At 35.4% G+C, this 17,596-nt stretch overlaps 1 protein-coding gene across 8 annotated transcripts in view; it reads left to right on the top strand.

Annotated features, from left to right (window-relative positions):
- The first annotated feature begins 726 nt into the window (after window positions 1-726).
- LOC121312949 (myocyte-specific enhancer factor 2C-like) overlaps window positions 727-17,596 on the top strand; it is a 77,287-nt gene continuing 60,417 nt past the window's right edge. For 4 of the 8 annotated variants that reach the window (XM_041244985.1, XM_041245004.1, XM_041244994.1 and 1 more), the window contains exons 1-2: window positions 728-912; window positions 9,411-9,528. The gene's annotated coding sequence lies outside the window, so the exon portion shown is untranslated. Of the gene's footprint in view, window positions 913-9,410; window positions 9,529-11,591; window positions 12,214-17,596 lie in introns of those variants that run through there. The other 4 variants (XM_041245013.1, XM_041244969.1, XM_041244977.1 and 1 more) reach the window with 3 other exon arrangements.

Raw genomic sequence — 17,596 nt, 5'->3', positions numbered from 1 at the left:
TTACTAGCCCTGATATGCTTTAGATTAAATGTGATTCCAAAGTGAATCTTGTTAGTCTGAGTAATATAAATTTTAAATATACCAGTTTATCAAAGGTGGTTTTACATGTGAAACTTTATCTGACACCACATTTGAATAAGGTTTTGATTAATTAAATACAGTGCAGTTTGGATTTCTTGAATCTTTTTTTAACAATGAGGTCTGGAGTTTTTCTCCTGTTTCTCTCTAATTTTGGAGTGAGTTTTTTGTGTGTAACAGGGGTATTTTATAATGTACATGTAGCTGTGTTTACCTCATTAAAAACCTACTTCCTACTAAAACTTACTCACCTGGTTTCCAATTCAGTAAACAAACAAAAAATTTGCTTTTTGGGAACATTTTCTTGGATAGAGACATTTGGAAAGTAACTTTTAAAATCATTTTTTAAGCTTATGAAAGAAATGTATTTTCAAATGAAGTGAGTTTTTTTAGATAGGAGTAGGATGTTAAAATAAATAAATAAATAAATAGATAAATAAATAAATAAATAAATTTAGAATGCTGCATGCTTTTGGGGGCAATAATCCTAAGGACTTGTGCCAGCACTGACAAAGGTCTGACTGTTAGTGATACCTTTCAGAGCTAAATATACCCCAGAGTGACAGCAGCAGGTGGATCAGGACCTGCCAGACACTTGTGTTTGGGGATCACGCTTCCTATAGGCCAACAACTAAGTGGGGGAGAAAAACACTCTGTCTTCATTGCGGAGAGAGATCTGGTCAAACCAACACCCAAATTGGGTTTTTTCTCCACAAAGCCAGCTGGTCTGGCTTTATTTCTGCAGGAATTTCTTTACCTGTCAATGTTTGAACAAGCTGGCCCTCAGCAGGTGCTGCAGGGTGTAACTTCCTGGAGAAGCAAGTAACGGCGCTGGTAAGTTTTTGAATACAAGTCTCAAAAGTGTAAGAAGGGGTTTTCAATTTCCAAACTTGCTGTCAAGGAAGGGGTGAGTGAATGCAAGCGGTTGATGCTGTATGTGCTATTATAAATATATATATATGTTTTAGAAATTAGGGTTAAAATATTTAGTGTTTTTTTTGTCCCTATGGATTTTTTTTCTCTATGCTTTACATATGTACATATTATTATTATTAATATTTTTTTCCTGATGTTTTTTCCTTGTCTTTCTCTACAGTCGCTTTTATTTTTTTGCTCTGTTGAGGCAAATGATTAAGAACACCTGCCTGTATAACGTGCACTGAGCTGTTAGTAAAAACTGCATTACTTCAAAACGTTGTTTACTTTAAAAACAGCCTGCCCCTGAGGTATCTACCAAAGTGGCCACTGTAGACTTCTACTTTCATTTATATCTCACAACTTGCAGCTCAAGTATGACATTTCTGGCTGAACAGTCAAACAGAAGAAAAGTGCCATATTAAAAAAGGAAACAGAAGGGAATGGATATTAAAACAACAGCCCTAATATATCAAAAAAGAAAAGAAAAAAATTCAGTTTCAAATGATTTTCTTTTTATTTGGGATAGCTAGCTGACATCCACCTAGCAGTATTCCTTGCAATAAAGCTGAACTTACTGTGCAGTTATTATTATTATTATTAGTATTTATATGAATTTAAGAGATTTATTACAGTCAGAATCGACATTCCATACTGCAGTGCATAGTTGTACTGGAGACACCTGGCTAAGTAAGGCTTGTAAGGTAGTGTGCGTGTTTTACCTGGAGAGAAGGTTCAATCAGAGATCATGCTGACGACTCACATGATTACCCCTCGTGAGGAACATTCTTTAGGTCTGTGAAAGATTTTAAATATAGACCACCAGAAGGCCTTTTTTTAATCTCCATAAATGTTCTTTGATGAGTTCTATTATGTTCTAAAAATAGCTTGTTGGAATTTGAAATCACTAAAACAACTGTCAAAAATAGTTAAATCCCACTTTACTAAGTTTGGTTTATGCTATATAATAAATAATAATTATAATTTAAAAAAATATTTACAAACAGTAATCAATCTGTAACTGTTTTTTTTTTTTTTTTTAATTTGTGGCAAAGATTAAACAGGAACATCCTGGCATTGCTAAACCCCGAAACAAAGAAAACCATATAGAGTACCCTAAACATTATGGCATGCTATATAATAAAACACAACATTCCAAAAGGATTACACTCTGTTCATTGCAATGTCAAGTCTCAAGCTGCTGCAATATAATTAGATTACAAAAATTAAAAATGCATATCAGCAAATTTTGCCTAACAAAATTCATACTTTAGCTGGGAATTGACATTCTTGTATATTCGGCAGCTCTATGAAGATCGAAAGGCAAAAAATCCTAGAAGTGGACAGCAATGAAAGAAAAATACATTTTACCATTCCATTCTTTATTTATGGAAAGAATGACCTGTGTACAGTACAGTGAAGCTCTGCTTCTGTTCTCTTTACACAACTGGCAATGCAAGTGAAAGACAGTATAAATCAAAATAGAACCACAGTAGCGCTGTGTGTGTAAGGTACATTCTAATAAATCATACACAGATATTAGGCTTAAAGAGCATGGAAAGCAAGAGAGAACAAGTGGGTCTTGAGAGCTGATTTAAAACAAGCTAGGGCGGGAGCATCACGCACCAGAGCTAGGAAAGAGTTCCCGAGAGTCGGAGCCATGAAACTAAATGAGCGTGGGGATAACTTTTGCTTGGGGATAACAAGCAGGCCAGAGTCGGAGGAAATCAAAATAACGATACAAGGCTTGAACTCAGTTATTTAAGAATGTTCTTTCAAACTGTGGTAATCATGAGGTCAACAAAGGTCTAGAACAGGCTCAGAAACATTAAACTGTGTATTGTTTTAATAACCCATGTGTTACAGCTTTGTGATTAGGACCCATGATAGGCAAAAGTCATAAGGGGTGAGACTGGAGTTGGTTGTGAGCTGGGCGCAGTTACCTAGAGGATAGGCTGATAAAGATGAGAAAGTATAGGGTTTGGATTATGGGGGGACTACATATTATATATTCTCTAGCATAATATATTTGGAAAATAACAATTATAAAAAGCAGTTAAGATGGGAAACCAGGTGTCATAATATATTATGATTTATAGTTTGTCTTTAAAGACTATGCAATGTTTTTATCTTATATTGTTTACATACAAATACATTTAAAAACAATCCTAAATGTACAATTATTTAATTAATTGGTACAAGATTAAAGAAAGAATGTCTTTTTGAGCTGAGTATTGTGGGGGAAAAAAAAAAATTACCGCAGAGCAAATATAGACACACCATCATATTTTATTTTCATATCTCTGAGCAATTTTGAGCAAATTGGAATTTCTGTAATGAGGTCAGCACAAAATGACCACTAGAGGTGTGCACCATGCATTTCTTCCCTACTGAAACAGTGAATTTGTTAAAGTGTTTTTCAGGGAGGCAGAAATAAATGGTGCACAGCCCTGAAGCAGTCCAGTGTTCATTATTACATATAATAATGAGGGAAGACAAGCACAGGTTTTACATATTTTATTTGCAATCACACCCAAGTAGGTTGTAATCGTATACATTAACTGTAAAAATACCAAACAAATGGCTCCTTTAAAATGTTTGGAACATTTTTCCACTACAGTGTTGCAAAGTGGACAGCTGGTTTTATAATCATTGCGTACAATGGTAGCTATTTCTGTTCCAGCTGCTTGCTAAAATGTTCCTACAGTATAAGCCTGTATGACGACAATGAAAATCTGCAGTCGTCCAATCAATCAAGGGCACCTAGTCATTAACACCTGTGACTGCACATCCCGTCCCCTGCTGCAAAGAAAGGGTGCAAAAGGGAACGCGTTACACCAAATGAACCCTTTCAAACTAGAGTATGCTAAAAACGAATTACTTATTATTATACAGCAATGACTTCAGAACTGGTAACAAGATGTCAGCAACCGAAGTGCACTGCACAAACACTCTGACCTGGTGATAACCAAACTGTAGAAATTTTTCAGAGGTGCAAAGACAGGTGAATTATTATTATTATTATTATTTATTATTATTATTATTATTATTATTTATTATTATTATTATTTTCCAGGGCGACTTATAGTTGCTACAAAATATCACAGGCTGCGTGGTCCAGTGGTTAAAGAAACGGGCTCAAATCCCTGCTTAGCCACTGATTCATTGTGTGACCCTGAGCAAGTCACTTAACCACCTTGTGCTCTGTCTTACGGGTGAGAATTTGCTGTAAGTGACTCTGCAGCTGATGCATAGTTCACACACCCTAGACTCTGTAAGTCGCCTTGGATAAACAAACAAAAATAATCACAGTACAAAATATCACATTATATATCATCACATTACAGATAACAGCAGTTGTAAAATCAGTAGTAAATAAAATCAGTTTGAAAAAATTTCATTAAAGAGCAAGTCTGACTAAGAGCAGTTAAACTTATAAAAAAAAAAAAAACTTAGAATAAAAATATTTGATATACAAGTAAAGTCCATTAAGAGCACCTAGTTAGTACAATAGATAGATAAGAACGATTTCCAATAAGAGCAATTACAAAAAGTGTGAATACGGATACATATAATAGTAAAATCCAGTACACGATACTGGAAATAGTTATAATTAAGAGCAGTAGCAGAATTCAGTTCAGTGCAAGTACTGGTACAATAAAGGTGCCATATAGTACAGTATAGTCGAGAGTTGTGAGGTTTACAGATGCTGTCTGAACAGATGTGTCTTGAAGAGGCGCTGGAAGGTGGTCAGAGACTGAGCAGTCCTGATATCCGTGGGCAGGCTGTTCCACCACTGAGGGGTGAGTGTGGTGAAGGAGTGGGCTCTGGAAGCCAATTGGTCTATATTTAATTTAATATGAACTTATTTCAGTGATCTGCCTACAGTTAGACCATGTGACCTACAAAAAAGGTGCACTAGTTATTACAAAAAATATCCTAAATTTACAAAAAAAGAACCAAAAGATTTACAGCAAAATAAGTGAACATATTTTTTTTTCCTATGAATTTACTTTAACATCCAGTGAAGTTCATTAATAGCTCATTAAAGCTTTCATTTCTGCTCAGTCCTAAGGCAGTTCCTGTGTTTCAGGTACACAGCTTATATGGGAAGTGACAAGTGGAATCAGAGGGGTGGAGCTCTGCTATGCTCCTTAATGCCAACTGACAGTGACTGCCACAGTGTAAACGTGTGAGCATTGGTCTGCTAAAGGGAGTGACATCAGTTTACATCAGTGTGTGCTATCGTAGGGTTTAATTGTAATATGCACTGTTATTTAACTTGTTTTTTTCTGCTTGTACAATCATAATTTCATCATTAGTACCGTTCATAACATTCTACTGTTCTTGCAAAATCCAGTCACACTATGCAAAAGCTTCATAGTCAAATATAAAGAAACTACAGTATTGGATTAGTATCCCTAACTGGATTTTTTTTCAACAAGATGTAGCATTCTGTTATCTGTTTAACAAGATAGATATAGTATTTATTTTTGCAGACAGTAGTGAACGTGACAGAGTCATGTCGGGTAAGGCAGAAAACACAATACAAACCCTGGCAAGTTTTCAATCGCTTTTAGACAATGCAACTGTGGAAACTGTAGATGTATGGTAAACAAAGGAGAGAACGCTATGGTCCTTGGGCTTCATCTATAATGCTCAGTACTGCTTACCTTATAAAACATGTACATTAGCATACACCTATTCTCTGAAGGGATGATACTGCACGCTTTAAACCAACGATGTCGATGAGAAGGTAGGAGACAATTTTCAGTATGTATTGTGGTGAGGGTATGGATTGGGTTAACTAGCCATATTGCTGAAACTGAATCTTTGGGATTTAGATAGAAAGACGTGCATAAATAAATGGAAGAATAACAAAACAATATAAGAAAAAATCATCTTGCCTGTATGGTAAATTACCTAATCTACTGTATGGGTCTGTCTCTTACCTTCCCTAGGGGTCCATTGTTGAAATAGATGAATGTGCATACCGGTATGTTGACAAGCTAGAAGTGTGCAAAATCAAGTTACCCCAAAAGTGTACAACTTGCCTTCATGCACTTGCACCCCCCCCCCCCCCCTTTTTCTTTCCATTTAGGCCCCTTGAAGTTTATCATCATCAGGCTGTTCTTCATGTTCTAAAGTCACTGGATAGACTACATTGACGCCACACTGTAAATATGCTGATGTTCATATTTACATAAGCGTTAACACATTTCTGAATTTCATAATGCATTTTCAAACAGCCTAAAACTGGTAATAAATTTTGAAATCAGTTAAAAAATATGTGGCGCCCACTCTCCCCTGAAGACCGTTGCCTTAGATACGTCTCATTTCATAGGGCAGCAGGTTCCAGAAATTACTACAGTGATGCCCTGGGGAATTTCCTTACAAGTGCGTGAGCTGATAATTATGTATCTCCGAATGGCTACCATGTGGAAACATCACCATCCAATAGGGTGTGAGAAAGATAAGTTTCAGAGAACAGCAACAGAATCTTTGAGTCTGGCCTCCATACGAGCATCACAAATAAAAAGTCACAATTTGGAGAGGTGGCGGCTTTCAAGCAGCAAGTCAACATGCAGTTTAGCTGACTGTGTGCAGTGGCAGTGACATACTCTGCCAGAACCTGCAAGGCAGACTTGCCTGATAAAGCTCCTGCAAGGGTTCTCAGAAGTCAAAGCAAGTAAAGAGAAGTGTGCAGCTGAAGCTAACACCTGCTGTTCACCTGCCTTGGGAATAGACCATTTGAACAACAGCTCCAAAGACACTTCTCTATTTAAAAAATGTACCTGTGCAGCAAATCTCCAGAGCAGGCCAGGTACCTGACAACATTATATTCCCTGACAGTCTCATTGTATTTTCATGTGAAGTGTATTCACAATGTGACTTGTAAATGTTTCAGTGAAGTGTTCTTTATGCTTGGCAACAAAAGACCAGCTCTACTGATTCTGATTGGCAAACATAACACTCCTTAATATATTAATTATGAAATGACACATTAAATTGCAAAAACAGTAACAATTAGAGCCCTGGCACACATGTATTGTTTTGCTTAATTCTGCAGCAGCGCCAAATCCCATAAAATGACATTACTCCTCCCAAAAACAATTCTGCATTTTACACACACACACACACACACACACACATATATATAATCTATATATATATATATATATATATATATATATATATATATATATATATATATATATGTACTGTTGACAAACATCTATATTGTCCCATAGCACTAGAAAGAATATTGTTGTATCTATACAGTTTTGTAATTATGGGGTCAACGGGTAGCATTTCTGGTTTGTTAATAGGTCTCAATGAATACAAATTAAAGAAGGGAGGGCTGCAGGATTGGAAGAACTTTTCCTTCCTTATAATAGACATATTAAGTAACCCTGAGAAATTATACACTTACAGAAATGGGGTATTTAATATAGGATGGCAATTTGTATCAATTTGGCAATTTTGAACGGTTTCTGGAAAATGGCACAGCCACTTCATTGATGCCAATAAAGTTTGCGCTTGGGTTTCACCTTACATACTTGGCAACTGTAGTGGAAAATTTTTAAGTCCAAAACACTCCAGGAAGATATCTCAGTGTGTGTGGAGGGGGGCAGTGTCTGGGAATTGGACCATAAAATATATATTATGGAGATATTTTAACATTTCATATTAAATGTAATCTTTACTAACTTCCCAGCTTTTTGAATTTGAATCAATATACAGTCCTCAGATTACACTGCAGGGAAGAAGATGAAACAGAAATATGGAGACAAAGGCAAGTGAAAGGAGGCCAGGTACAGTTGTGCAAATTGAATGCACACTCATCCAAGATCCTGAGGCTTGTATTATTAGCTGCTGAAGGTATTGGACTCTTAACTGCTCTGTACTGTTTTAGGCATTTGTCCAAAATTCAACAGAAAGAAAGGGTCAGATTGTTGATAAAAAACATTGCAGGCTGTTTTGTGAAAAAACTAAATATTGTACAAAATGTTTTTTGTTGTTGTTTTTTTAATCAAAAATGGGTTCACGAGTTATTGCTGTGCATTACACTGCGCTGCTTGAGTCCCTTCCGTTCCTTAGACAGCTGCGCTTTTCCTGAGTTTGAAACTGGAAAAGGCAGAGGGATAGAAATTGTGTAGGTGGGTGCGCGGGTGTCGTTTGACCTAGAGAGAGCATGTAAGGGGCGAGGCTTGCTCTCTAGAAGCCCAATAAGAATCGATATCTGAGCTCTGCGACGACAGCGAACCACTCCCCTTCGATGTGATACTGACAAACAAACGAGATAGACTCGGGAGTTGGACTGCACAGTGAATTTACTGTACAGAAAGACTAATGCATTCGGCGCAGTCTAAGGCAGGATTGTATTTACGTTACATGTTCATGTGTAAACCAGTCCTTTCATTTTCTGTTCAGTTACTCATTTACTACTTTAGAAAGAATTGCGAGCTATCTGTTGTCAAATTGCCTTGTTGACGGTGACATTTAAACTGCTACAATGCTATGAATGTATTTAACTGTATAATAATAATAATAATAATAATAATAATAATAATAATAATAATAATAATAATAATAATAATAATAATGGTAGGTAAGGTATCGTAAATATGCTTAAAATTTAAACACAGAAACTATAATCTTAATGTATAATAAACCCAAACCCCATTTTTCTTCTGTCAAGATTTCTGCATTAATTGCCATGCGCTCAGAGCGAATTCCCTTGATCAATGATTTAGCAAACCTGTATCACAGTAAATGCTCGCTATTAAGAAGGCCGCATTTATGCAACGCAGATTGACATTGTTCATCGGAAGTTTCTGTTCCAGTGCAGCTTGCTAACATAAAAATACACCCATGCACACACACACGCACACGCACACGCACACGCACTGCCTGTGCTTCTTTTTTTTTTTTTTTTGAGTGTGGGACTCAGTAGGTATGCGTCCTGGTACCCAGACAGACGCATCACTGATACACACCCTTGCATTTGTACACCATGTTAGTTACTTGATAAATAGTATACGCTCAGTCCAAATACGTTGAAGATGACTGCATTGTATCATATTGTGGGTTTGTAGGTACTGAGAGCAAAAGACTACAAACCAGCCCGCTAATGTATAAAAGAACCAATGCCAACAGATACACCTATGTAGAATGAAATAAAGAGCATTCCAGTCAAGGTGGTGAGCGAGTTTCACATGCCTTGGTTAGCCACATGTAGGTGCGTTTAACACTAATAAGTATTGTAAAGAATGCTTTATGACCAAAAACTAAAATCAACTTTTTTGTACCCTTTGTAAGGGGGGGACGGGGACGGGGAACGATGACAACGACAACGACGCTGTTGTTAAAATATTTTTTATTTGATCCACTGATATCTTGGTTTTTTTTTCCAGGTGCCAAAGAAGAACTGAAACTTGTGAATCGACTTTCATGAAACACTGAAGCAGTGAAAGAAAGGATTTGAAATTGAGGCCTGGGTAGTAGGAGACTTGAATGTGGTGGGAAAGGAAGGTATGTGTGTCTATCTGTAAACCCGTGAAAGCCAATAGAACATGCACACTTGTAATGTATGACGTGTTATCCAACATATGCAGTCACTACAAAGCTGGAGGTCTCCAGTTTGATCTACTTCCAGTATTCATAGTAAGTAGCCTATTAGTGTGTTCTGTATCATTCTCCATGTATGGTTCTGCTTATATGTTGGACTTACCTTTACTGACCAATCCGGCAAAAAAATAGGCCTGCTTCTGAACATAGAGGAGACCGGGCCTGGTTGTCACACTTTTTTCTCTTTATGATTTTCCTCAATCTGGTGCCATGCTGCGAAGTTCTGTTTCTTGTTATATTGAAGAATAACTCTTCATGTACAAACTGATGTTTTTTATTTCAGCATAACTTTATTCCAAAAATGATATTTAGACGGTTGAAAATGCGCCGGTCACCCGTGACACCCTGCCCCGTACTGGGGTTGGTTGTCACACGATATGGGGTTGGTTGTCACACGATATGGGGTTGGTTGTCACAATGTATGTTCTTGCTTTTACAGTAGACAATAATGCAACATTTTTTTTTTTTTTTTTTAAATAACATAACATTTCTACTGTGTACAATGACAGAAAAAGTTGTATTTTTACTTTTTATGTGAACATAAAATATACAGACCTATATATATTTGAAATGTTGACCCATGCTACAAAATAATACCGCAGCCTCCACAGAACCAGAGGACAAACAGTAAATAATTTAAATAAGCATTATATGGTGACATATACCACATTTTGGTGTAAAAAAGTAGAAAGAAAAAATATAAGACTTCTTCCTAACCAACCGCCAAAAACTATGTGACAACCTGCCCCAACCAGACTTTACATGATAATTTAATTCTCTCAGTACTACTGGGAGAACCTACTGGTTTTGTTTTTACACCAAAAGATAGCCAGTATCTGGTTCTATTTAACATGGCCACCAGTTCAAACAAACTCCAATATTACTGAGAGTTATAACATAAATAGCAAGATATGCATTTTTTACTTTGGGAATGAAAAAAAAATGAAATATGTGCTAATCTTTATGTTAGATGGAATTGACCTCAAATTACAAGATGGTTGAGTTCCAGACAATAGAACACACATTTCAGTGTTAGCATTACCTGCCTGCGCCATCTAGTTTCATAGCTATGAGCACTGTGACAACCAACCGTGTGACAACCATACTCAGCAGAAGCAGTAAATGACAATTACACAAAACAAACACACCAGGAAACTAAACAGCAAGAACAGAATATTATGAAACTCTACATGCTATAAAGTAGTAACGTGAAAGCTTTTATTTTGATACGTGTAACAGACTATTTTTCATGATAAATTAATTGTTACAATGACATTTAAAGTGTTGTTGTCATGTTACATTTGTGTACCATTCAGACAGCCTGTTCTTTTTAAATGTTATCAGGCAGCCACACTATATGGCACAGTTTTCTCCCTGAATTACATTGGTTTGTGGATAAGATTGTTTATTTGCAATTTCCTTCTATTATCAGAAGCCTTATCTGAGTTGATATGTGTGTCCTGTATTGATGCAGTCCAGGAGGCTCTCCTGACACAGGACCACACCAATACAGACTTGAACATGTTGTTAATGAATTCATTCATTCATTCACCAATATACATGTTATCATTTCTTTTTTCAAATACTATAGTACTATATATATTTGCAGTCTCCAGTAAATGGTCTGTTTGTTGAAATACACAGATCAAGTTACTGGATGTTCAATTAACCTGACATGAAGGTGCTGTTGGTTACCTACACGACTCTTTTAAATCAATATAACTGTTATACACATGTTTGAGGTTCGCTTATACTGGTATGATAGTTAAATCCGCCTAAATAATATATTCGTAATATTAATTAACATTTGTTTTGTGTTGTTACCAAGGTTACTCAGACCGCATTGTAATATGTAAACATTTAATTACATTTAAACAAATACATTACCCTTTCTCAAAGAACTCAAGCCACACGGCTCAGAAGATTTAACATAAAGGCACTTATCTTTGCTACCCTAAATTTCATAAGAGTTTCAGAATGTAATGTTAAGAACTTTCGTCTTTTGTAGTACAGTAAGTATGGCAAAGTGTGTGGTGTAAAAAGCCATTTATAGCCAGCAGTTGTCCGGAGTATATTGTTGTCTGACTGCTTTATGGTTAAGATAATCAGGTAAAGTGTTATACTGTATTTGTGTTATTAAAATATTTGGGAGATCAGGTCCCGCCCCCTTTACAAGAGTGAAACCGATTAGTTTCCTACACTGGGAGAGGGAGAGACACGGTTGGGATTGTGGGAGAGAACGGGAGCAAGCAGACCTCATCATCATCAGCAGCAGGCATTCTGTCTATCCTTCCTTCCTTTCTCGAGATATTGCAAGGGGCTGATACCAGCTCCCCTCTCCTTGAGACACTGACAGTCATTTCCTCAACGTTTCATGGCAGGCAAGAGACCGGCTACTTTTGTTACCGATTCAGAGGCACTTTTCACGTTGTTCACTTGAGTTCCATTGCTGCAGTGCTGGATTAAGAGTGCGTTTTGTTTCAAGTTCCTCGCATTTCACATTGCACTGTGTACCAGGTGCAAAAGAGACCAACAAAGATCGTCTTTTGGTAGCAGCTCTTTTACCGGACCAGTTTCATGAATAAAACAGTAAGTACTCCAGTTGCAGCAGAGAATACGTCGGTTATTACCCACTACGGGTACATGCTTTGGAAAAGTGTCCCTTCTTTTTAGTTGATATAATGTGTCATTTTGACATTACCGGCGAAGTACAGTGCAGTGTGGAATCTAGCGTGTGTTTCTTCAGAGTAACTTTATTGCTGTTAATATAGCTTGTTATAACATCGCGGGTTTCGTTGAATAGAAAGGTTGTGTATGTTTGCGAGGCTAAAACTGTATTCAAGGTCTGGCTCGTGGTTCTGTTTGTGTTTTTTACAACTGCTTTGACCTTGTAAAAAAAAAATAATTAAAAAATCGACACCAAAAACAAGCAAGAAAACAAGGAAATCTTCACACATGGGTGTTATTCTAGCTAGGTTATTATTATTATTATTATTATTATTATTATTATTATTATTATTATTATTATTATTATTATTATTATTATTATTATTATTATTATTATTATTATTATTATTATTATTATTATTATTATTATTATTATTATTATTATTATCGATGAGCTATAGCCTAGCTGTAGAGGAATGACTAATTGAGGTACTGCATGAGGTAAAGCCCTGCTACAGACGTATTTACGAGCTGCTTTACACTTTCAAAGTTAATTGTACGAAACTGTTTATATGCTCTCGTGGAAATACTTATCTATCATTTCACATTATACTTGTATTGGTCAGGATTACCCGGTGTCGCTGATCGTCTTTTAGTGAAAAGTGCAAACTGCTGTAGCATGCAGAAGTTTCAGATAGGGACTGAAACAAATGCTAGCTATTCTCAAACAGCGAGTTAAATACAAAACTATACACACTAGTAGGAAAATGCATTAATTCAGAAAAATAAAAATAGAAAAAAAAAAAAAAAAAAAAAAAAAAAAAAAAAAAAAAAAAACCAAGAAAAAAAAAAAAAGAAAAAAAAAAAAAAAAAAAAAAAACAAACGTGTAAGAGAATGTGCATTCATAAAAAAAAAAAAAAAAAAAAAAAAAAAAAAAGACAGGGCACATGATTTGTATTTCATGTTACAAGTCCGTCTTTTTTGTATGCGCTTTTTTAAATTTTATTTTTACCAAGAAGTACAAAAGTATGTATTTATATAATAACAATTAACATCCACACCCCTTACCATATGTAATATGAATTTAATAATGTAGACGTCATGTATATTTTATTTTACTATTTAAATATTCGATCTTTTTTCCATGATGAAGCTGGTATTTTATATTGTAGGTGTGACCTTTTTTTTAAGAACAGGTAGTCATATTAAAATGCTTTGATACATAAATACCAGGGCTCAGGAGAGCTTAGCAAAAGCGGGCAGAGTGCCAATGTTTTACTGCAAGTCTTTAGAGAATTACCTTGGCAAAGTAGGGTTTTCAGCATCACCAACTTGGTGGTGGATTTAATGATGCTAATTTAAAGAACTGAAGTTACTCTGTTTTCTTAGTTACTCTAAATGGGTAGCTAGGTGGCCAGCATTCCATGCTATGCCAGGCAAAAAAAAAAAAACAAAAAAAAACAACTGACTAGTTTTGTTTTTGCTGGCACTCTGTGTTGGGTATTGTGGTTGCAGAGTAAAGATGTTTAAATCAAGCATAATAACTGTAATCCCTGGGGCTTTGGCAAGGACATGGAAATATAACCACCTGTGAACCAACAGTAACCTCCCAAGTTATTTGTGTTTACCTACGTTCAGATCTCACTCAGTGATCCCCATGTATGTTTTTTTTCACCCCATGCTGTAATTGTTTTTTTTTCAAACAATAGGGATTTTGTTAATAATGTAATTCCCATTCTGTTAAATAAATACACACAGAAGAACATATACAATGAAACCTCACTGTAATTGTCTCTTTTATATGATCCCACACTTGTCAAGCACAGTGTGTGATCTTTGAAGTCTTTTGGAATGCTTGCTATTGCAAAGACTGCATGATATGACAGCTGTCAGTGTCGTCTGCTTTGAAATGTTTGCCACAGACTTATTGCAAGTTTTGTTCTGTGGATTAAAAAATGACTTGACTGGAATGCACTGAATTATTAAATTGTTTTGGGGGGGGGTTATACAGTCATATAATAACTTTATAAGCCGTTATGTTGTATAACATACTGTATATTTCAAAATCAGCAGATACAGCTATTTATATATTTAAAAATAAAGGCTTGGTAGACATTGCAGTACATTGTTTTGTAATATACAAATGTTTAGGGCTAAATTGTGTGGAAATGTAATTAAATGTAAATGGATATTGTTCTGTGTTTTAAATCAAATCCTTTATGCTACAATATTTCAAACCATTTTGAACTGAAGTAGGATTTATCCTGCTTTTCTACTTTTGTTTTTAAATCTGCATTGAAGGTTGTAATAATTGGAGGACTCATCATTACAGTCCTTAAATATATCTGCTTTAGAATAGTATATCTGTAATAAAAGTATATTTAAAGTTTAAAATGGAAGTCTTGTAAATATAATTGTAAATATAATTAGAAACAAAACATTTTTTTTTAAATTACATTTGCTTTTAAAAAACAATAACTTGTTTAGCTTAACAGTTGCCTGTTGCTCCTAAAGTGTTTAAAATAAGCTGCTTAGATCTTAAGTAAATGTGCTGCATGTGGACAAATGATTAGACTTGTATCTTCAGTAAAGTACTTTAATCTCAAAGCCACACCGGGTACAGCACGGTGCTTGTTCTGTGGGACCTGTCAACAATAGGGAATCAGATCGGCTTTCGCAGGCAATTCACAAAAACCAACACTGACAACAGAATCTTCTGTGCCTCACAAAAGAAGGATTAGAGGCTCACGTGTCACTCTGATTGGCCCGGGACTAGAGGTGATTGTTGGGTCAGGCAATCCAAGCATTCCGGTTTCAATTGATTATTATACAAGGAGACAACGTCTCTGTTGCTTAGCTCATATTAACTGTAGCTCAAACCCGCTGCCTGGTAATGCCTTTTAATCTGGTCTGTACAGCAATTTTTATATGGATTTGAGTGAAAGTAAGAAAGATAAACTGAAAGAAACAGATTAGTTGCAGAAGAAGAAGGCCGTTGGGGTGAAAAGTTAGCAACATGCGTTTCATGTTAGTTATACACATTCATGTAAGTGTTCTGTAATCCTGAAGAAAGATAAAAAACTATATGGTTGCTTACTTTTGAACAATAATGCTTTGAAATGTGGTAATAGATTCAGTTAATGTTATTAAAGCTTATAATTATTCACATTATCCCTATTTTAGTTATGTATGCAATATTGTTAAATTGACAGTCTAACACTTTATTTTTTGTTAATTCTGGACTCCAAATAAGTACATGGTGAAGAGTGTGATAAAAAATAATTAAAAAAAAAAAAACATATTGTGTGATATCTGCCTGTGATAGTGAGAAAGAGTATTATTCACCTCACACGTGGAAGAACACACTGTTAATATTATACAACAATTGTGTTACATTATTACATACAATTGTGTTCATTTGCAGAGGTGAAAGAATGCAAGCCCAACTACAAAATTTAAAAATATATATATATATATATATATATATATATATATATATATATATATATATATATATTTTTTTTTTTTTTTTTTTTTTTTCCTACAGTTTACAATGCTAAAGTTTTATTTTTATTTTTTGCAGAGTAGCAGCCATGTACTAGAGAATTATAACATGTTGTAAAGCAATGTTAGAGACCAGTCAAGCATACTGAAAAGCAGAGTAATAAAACAACATGGTCAAATGTAACTTTCATTAGCCTTTATTGGTTGCCCTGGCTTAACAGATATAGCACTAGAACTTTGCAGACTTCCCTCCAGTAGACTATTCCATAAACAGTTATTTTCAGTATATCAGACATGCACAAACATTTCTCCCCAAAGCAGTTTATATATTTTTCTGTGCATTACATTTCATTAAAGCAGAGCAGACCACTGAAGTAGAATTAACAAGACCTCCATGAGCTGGTATACTTGATAGCAATTCTGCAGAATAGTTTTCTATGGACAAGTATACTTATCAGCAATTTTTCAGGTTTAAAGCACTTTCAGGCTTTTTTTTTTTTTTTTTCAAAACCACTAAGCAGAAAAAACACTTTGGTCTTACTGTTACTGCAGTTTTCTTCAGCACCGAGAAGTCCAGTTTGGTTTTGTTGTTGGTGTGCCGTGTGCATTGACACGTTCATCTCCAGGCTACTGTTAAGTAATGCTTTGTGTGTTTATGTTTTACTTCATGATTGTATAGAATCAAATTGAAATGCACATTAAAGCCATTTGCGTCTCACAGTTTGAACAGATGCAAGCAATTATATTTGCTATAAGTCGAGGGCTCATTTGAACAGCTTTGCAGGCAGGTGCTGTACCTGCTGCTGTTGACAAGGAGCACATCTTGTGCAGCACCTTTTATCAAAGACGTCTGCAGTCCATCATAACAACAGTGTTTGTATCATCAGACATATACAAGACTATCGGCTGTTTTATTGATTGTCTGTAAACAGAACAAGTACAACATGTGCTGAAATAACTTTTAAGGATAAATGATTGCTTGAGTCTTATTCTCTTTGTAATCAGCACCAGCATACTGTAACCTAATTTCACTGATAACTGAAATGAATTGTGTACACTTCAAGTTCCGCAATACTAATTGAACTAAATTTGGTTTATGTACATATAATTTAGTTTAAATTAGTTGGATATATTTGGATATATATATATAAATATATATATATTATTATCTCGATCTATATATATATATTATATATATATATATATATATATATATAAATTTAATTATATTTTAAATGCTGAAAGGGGTCTGAGTTGTCACGTTTCATCTAAAGCACCAGTGCAATGTGGAAACTCAACCAGGCAGAACAGGTTCCAATTCAAACTCAACAAGACTAGCAGGGCGCTGACTACATCTTTGTGTCGGTTAAACGCGTTGGTTTTTCCCCTGTATGTGAGAACTGATCTGTTACAAATGGTTGTGAAAGGTGCACCTCAGCCCCTGTCAGATGTGTTCAGCAGGCCACGCTGCCTGAGTCGCTGGGTGGTCTAGGAGGGCAGACCCCGTAGCCAGCCAGTTCTAGTTAATATCAGGCACAAACATGTGCAACATCTGGGTGAGAATCCAAACCCGATTTTCTGATTGGATTATCATGGATGAGAAAGTAGGAAAGAAGAAGAAAATCATTCCAGCATTGTGATTTTTTTTAAGAATAACTAAATCTATTTGAAAGAGAAGCTTTTTAAATGATTAGTTGCTGAGTTTGCATGCTAGACTGATTATTTTCTATTTGTATTTATTTTCAGGCACTGGAAAAGACATTTAGCGCTGTTTTGAATGTTAACAGACAAGGGAGTATC

The sequence above is a fragment of the Polyodon spathula genome, chromosome 1 (genome assembly GCF_017654505.1).
Source record: "Polyodon spathula isolate WHYD16114869_AA chromosome 1, ASM1765450v1, whole genome shotgun sequence".
Classification (NCBI taxonomy): domain Eukaryota; kingdom Metazoa; phylum Chordata; class Actinopteri; order Acipenseriformes; family Polyodontidae; genus Polyodon; species Polyodon spathula.
Note: the sequence above shows the minus strand (reverse complement) of the source record. Positions and strands in the feature narration are given on the sequence as shown.